A 6,000-nucleotide genomic window follows, 5' to 3' on the forward strand; every position below is an offset into this window, starting at 1 on the left:
TCTCCTTCAAGAGGGCCACCCCATAGCCTATTTTAGTGAGAAATTAAAGGGAAGTCATCTCAACTATTCCACCTATGATAAGGAATTATATGCACTTGTTAGGGCTTTGTTTACTTGGCAACACTATCTTTTTCCCAAAGAGTTTGTGATACATAGTGATCATGAATCTCTTAAATATTTGAAAAGCCAAAACAAACTTAACAAGAGGCATGCTAAGTGGGTGGAATTCATTGAGCAATTTCCTTATGTGATCAAACACAAGCAAGGCAAAATAAATATTGTGGCGGATGCTCTTTCTAGAAGATACACCTTGCTAAATCTTTTAACCTCTCAATATCTTGGTTTTGATCACATTAAGGAACTTTATCATGATGACCTTGATTTTTCTCTCCTCTATCAAGAGTGTCTTAAGGGAGGACACAAAGATTTTTTTATTCAAGATGGCTTTCTTTTTAAAGGAAAACGTCTTTGTGTTCCCCAATGCTCTATTAGATTATCTCTTGTTAGAGAAGCTCATGAGGGGGGCTTAATGGGACATTTTGGGGTTGCTAAAACTTTGGATGTGTTGCATGAACATTTCTTTTGGCCTCATATGCATAAACATGTTCATAGTTTGTGTGATAAATGCATAGCTTGCCGCAAAGCTAAATCTAAAATGCATCCCCATGGTCTTTATACTCCTCTTCCTATCCCTTCAATGCCTTGGGTAGATATATCTATGGATTTCATCTTAGGCTTACCCAAGACATCAAAGGGAAAGGACTCCATTTTTGTGGTAGTGGATCGTTTTTCAAAAATGGCTCACTTTATTCCTTGCCACAAAGTGGATGATGCATGCCACATTGCAAACCTCTTCTTCCAAGAAGTGGTTCGCTTGCATGGGATTCCTAGGTCTATAGTGTCCGATAGAGATCCTAAGTTCTTGAGTCACTTTTGGAAGACCTTGTGGGGCAAGCTTGGAACTAAGCTTTTATTTTCTACCACTTGCCACCCACAAACCGATGGTCAAACCGAGGTGGTAAATAGAACTTTGGGACAACTATTGAGATGCTTTATTTCGGGGAATCCTAGAGTGTGGGAGAATTTACTACCCCATGTTGAGTTTGCATATAACCGAGTAGTAAATTCTACCACCTCCCATTCTCCTTTTGAGGTGGTCTATGGGTTTAATCCCCTAACACCTCTTGATCTTCTTCCTATTCCCCTTCTTGACGATGTCTTGTGCAAAGATGGGGATGAAAAGGCTTCTTTTGTGAAAACTTTGCATAAAGACATCAAGAAGAGAATTGAGAAGAAGGTTGGCAAGTATGCTGAACTTGCCAATAAGAGGAGAAAAGCATTGTTGTTTGATGAGGGCGATTGGGTTTGGCTTCACTTGAGGAAGGATCGTTTTCCTACTCAAAGGAAGTCCAAACTAATGCCTCGAGGGGATGGACCTTTCCAAGTCCTCAAGAGGATTAATGACAATGCTTATGAGTTAGATATGCCTGATACATTCTTAGGTAGTCATACTTTTAATGTCAGCGATCTAACTCCTTTTTCTGTAGGTCTCCAGAATTCGTGGTCGAATTCTCTCCAACTCGGGGAGTATGATGGAGATCAAGCCCAAGAGAACATGGAGGCCACTCATCAAGCTCAAGAAGAGGTGGAGGCACAAATGGAGGATGCCCATGGAGGTCAAAGTCCACCTCAAAGGATTACAAGAAGCATGTTCAAAGCCTTGGGAGCAAGAGGACATTTATTTTCTCTTTTTGTAGTGTCTTTAGTTGAAGGTGCTTAGAGGGAAACCTTAGAAACCTCTTTTGTTATAGCATCTTTTAGGTTTTAAATAGGACCTTTAGGGGGGTGTATTAGTAGATAGGTGTAGGTGTAGTTTTTGGGAGGTGTCATAGTAGAAAAAAGGTCACACCTCCCATGTGACTTGTTTTTGGTGGGAATTTCAAATGAGTTTATTTGAAATTTCCCACCTATTTTTCAGCACCTTAGGCTATAAATAGAGGTGCTTCCTTTGTAAAATTCAGATTTGAATTTTATCTAAAGAAACTATACTCAAAATTGGAGTGAGCATTTGGAGAGCTTTGAGCTTCTTCTCTAGTCTTATCTTGAAGGACCATGGTTTCCTCAAGTGGCGGCTTCCACACTCATCTAGGAGCATCCATTCTTCTAGTGGCGTGATCATCCAACCATTCCTCCATCTTCATGAGCATTCTCTTCTCCTTCCTTTCTTCTTCTTCAATTTGTTCATGTTATCTTGTGTTTTGAGTTGTCTAGCTTTCGGTTTTTCTATTTTCAGCACCTATATTCTGTTTTGTTTTTAAATTCTGTTCGGCTCTTTTGTTTTAAGTTCAATTCTGTTCGGTTTCTTCTTTTCCTTCTCCTTTGTTGATTCAATTTGACAATATTTGGTTCATCCAAATGAGTTTGAGAATTGGTACTTGTTTTGGTGAGTTCTTGATTTTAGAACCATGATCCAACTTCTAAGAAAGTGCCTCTATATTTTCCAGCTCAAGGTGATTCCTCAAAGTGTCAAGAATCTTGTTCTAAGTGGCTATTGGAATCACATCATAGAGGCACAACCCTAGTGTGCCAGATTGAAAGGAAAACACCAATTGTAACCAATTGGGAGAATGGAAGGTGTTAAAAAGTATGCGTGGCTAATTCTACTATTTGGAATTGGGAGTAATATGTTCAAACCCTTATATATTGAGGTAATATTTATGATATAATATTTTGTTCTTGATTGATTATTGGTATTGTTGTTTTGCTTTTAAATATTTGTGACATGTTTGAGGATCTTAAATCTGACTAGGAAGTATTTTTAGGGTTTTGACCTAAACAACAATACTTAACATATTTGAGTGTTAGGAATAGACTTGAAATGTTAATTGCTATTAACGTCCAAGCTTGATTCTAAGTTGTTCTTATAATTATGCAAGGGATATTAGGGAACATTCTTAAGAATTTTATATGCGAGGAATTGATATAAATGACTTTTATACGTGCATCAATTTCAATCAAAGAACATAAAGTTAACATGCTAATCTAAATACATAAGAGTGAGACAGATGAAACCTAATCCCTATTTTTCCAACTTGAAGCAACCAATTCTTTATCTGTTTTCTTATTGATCATCGCCAACAAAACCATTCTCAACACACTTTTAATTGTGATGTTTTATATTTAACGATTATTGTACTTGATAATTCATTGTTCCTTGTTGGATCGGTATCCGTCCTTAGGGACAAATTATTACTTCTGAAAACGCGGTGCACTTGCCGTAGAAAGTCATCACTTCAACAATTGCTAGCCGATCTTGATAAACAACGTGAAGAGCATGCTTCTTCTAAAAACTTTCTCCACAGTAAAGTGCAAACTTTTGATACTACTCTTGAAGCAGCAAAGATTGTTAGAATTAGAGGCCTTAAACAAGATGGGGGTGAATTGTTTATGAAAGATTTTTGCAAGTATTGAAGGTAGAGTGAAAAGCTATGAAGAATCAATCAAATGGAAAATATGTTCCACCAAAAGAAATTTGTTTTTAAGTTTGATTCCAGAAATCAACCACTTGTTTTCGCGAAACAACCGGTTGTTTATACCAGCATATTTGAAAAATAATGTTAAAACAACTTAATGAATGTAGGGATAGAGAGATTCACACAAGATATTTGTACTGGTTCACTCTTAACCAAGAGCTACATCTAGTCCTCAACAAACCACTGAGAATTCACTATGTAATTAAACTTAGATTACAAAACACACATCAAACGTGATGATCTTGAACCCCTCAAGAACACACACCACTTTTGGCAAGCCACACAGTTTCCAGAACAACCTTCTGAAACAACACCACACTAGAACACACAGAAATACAATGTTCAAGGAATAAGGGAATAGAATACACCTGTCTAAATCAAAGCTTAAAGTTCAGAAGTACAAAACTCAATCCTATTCCACACACTTGAGGTGATCCAAAAGCTTTTGAAATCTTAAAAACTGTTTTTGATTCATCTCTCTTTCTTAGTTAATGCATAGGAGCGTAAAACAACATTTTTATACTCCTATCAAATGGTCAAAGCAGTTAAATCAAGAACTAAAAGTTGTTGGAATCATTTAAAATAGATTAAACCACCTAACAGAATTCTGTTAAGGTTTCCTGAAAAACAACCAGTTGATTTTTCGAAACAACCGGTTGAATTTGCTTGACAGCAAAGTCAACACAAATCTAAGCTTTTCCAAGCCATTTTAAAAACACTAAGTGTCAAACAACTAGTTGATTCGACATTTCAACAGGTTGAAATTTCACACTCTTTTAGAAAACTCATTTTTTCAAAAAGATTAAGATTCAATTAACCTTGGATCATCTTAAAGAGTAAATTAACAATTCAAAGATCACTAGACAACACACACACAACTAGCAGCAAGGTCTTCAAGCTTTCCACTTGGATTTGGAGACATCAAAGCACCTTGTTCAACAAAGACGAGATTGCCTGGGGCTTTGTGGATGGCTTTCTTATTATTTAATTGAACACGACACCCGACCAAACCCTTTTTTGAACTCGACACCTGATCCACCCCCTTCTCTACGTTTTTGGATCTCAAGAAATCTTTTTACCGACTAACCAAATTCGTACCCTTTCACGCTTAAGTTGTGTGTTTAATTCTTGCATACGGTTGAGATCTTGTATGGCACCACATCAAGTTAATATTTGTGTGGTTTATCTTCATGTTAGGTTGAAACCTATACATGGTCTTCGACTCTTTGGACCGACGAGGTAGGCACCACATCAAGTTAAGACTTGTGTGGTTTTTCTTCATGTTAGGTTGAAACCTATATATGGTCTTCATTGCTTTGGACCAACAAGGTCGGCACCACATCAAGTTAATACTTGACTTGTGTAGTTTTTCTTCATGTTAGGTTGAAACCTATACATGGTCTTCATTGCTTTGGACCGACGAGGTTGACACCACATTAAGTTAATACTTGTGTGGTTTTTCTTCATGTTAGGTTGAAACCTATACATGGTCGTCATTCCTTTGGACCAACGAGTTCGGCACCACATCAAGTTAATATTTGTGTGGTTTTTCTTCATGTTAGGTTGAAACCTATACATGATCTTCATTGCTTTAGACCGACGAGGTCGGCACCACATCAAGTTAATACTTGTGTGGTTTTTCTTCATGTTAGGTTGAAACCTATACATGGTCTTCATTGCTTTGGACTGACGAGGTTGGCACCACATCAAGTTAATACTTATGTGGTGAGGTCGGCACGACATCAAGTTAATACTTGTGTGGTTTTTCTTCATGTTAGGTTGAAACCTATACATGGTCTTCATTGCTTTGGACCGACGAGGTCGACACCACATCAAGTTAATACTTATGTGGTTTTTCTTCATGTTAGGTTGAAATCTACACATGGTCTTTATTGCTTTTCCTGCTCTCAAAAACTTATATCATGGGATTATAAACCATATTTATTTATTCCAAATCAGTTCAAACGAGATTTAACAATATCTTAAAACATTAATCCGAATTTCTAATGACCAACCCAATGAAAGAAACCCATGACATTAAATTAACTGTAATAAAAATGTAGATTACCACGTTCCATGTTCTTGGGACCATTCCTCCATCCAAGGTTTCTAGTCGGTATGCGCGTTTACCCAGGGCTTCTCGAATCCGATAGGGTCCTATCCATCACGTTGCTAACTTGTTGCTCATCTGACCTTCTCCTGCCTTCCTCAACACCAAATCCCCTTTCCGGAAATCTCTTGGGCTCACTCAACTTAAAAACCTTGTTTCAATCCTTCTCTTAAGAGTAACTTCTCTAACTTTCGCCTTATCCCTTAACTCATCTATTTTTTTAGATGAAATAATCTCCCCTTTACTGACTTTGGGTCCTCGAAATCCCCCACTCTTTTAAATGGTACTTCAACTTCAATAGGTAACACAATGTCGATTCCATAAACTAAACTAAAAGGTGTTTCCTTAGTTGTTGAT

The sequence above is a fragment of the Phaseolus vulgaris genome, chromosome 1 (assembly GCF_051622355.1).
Source record: "Phaseolus vulgaris cultivar YP4 chromosome 1, ASM5162235v1, whole genome shotgun sequence".
Lineage (NCBI taxonomy): Eukaryota > Viridiplantae > Streptophyta > Magnoliopsida > Fabales > Fabaceae > Phaseolus > Phaseolus vulgaris.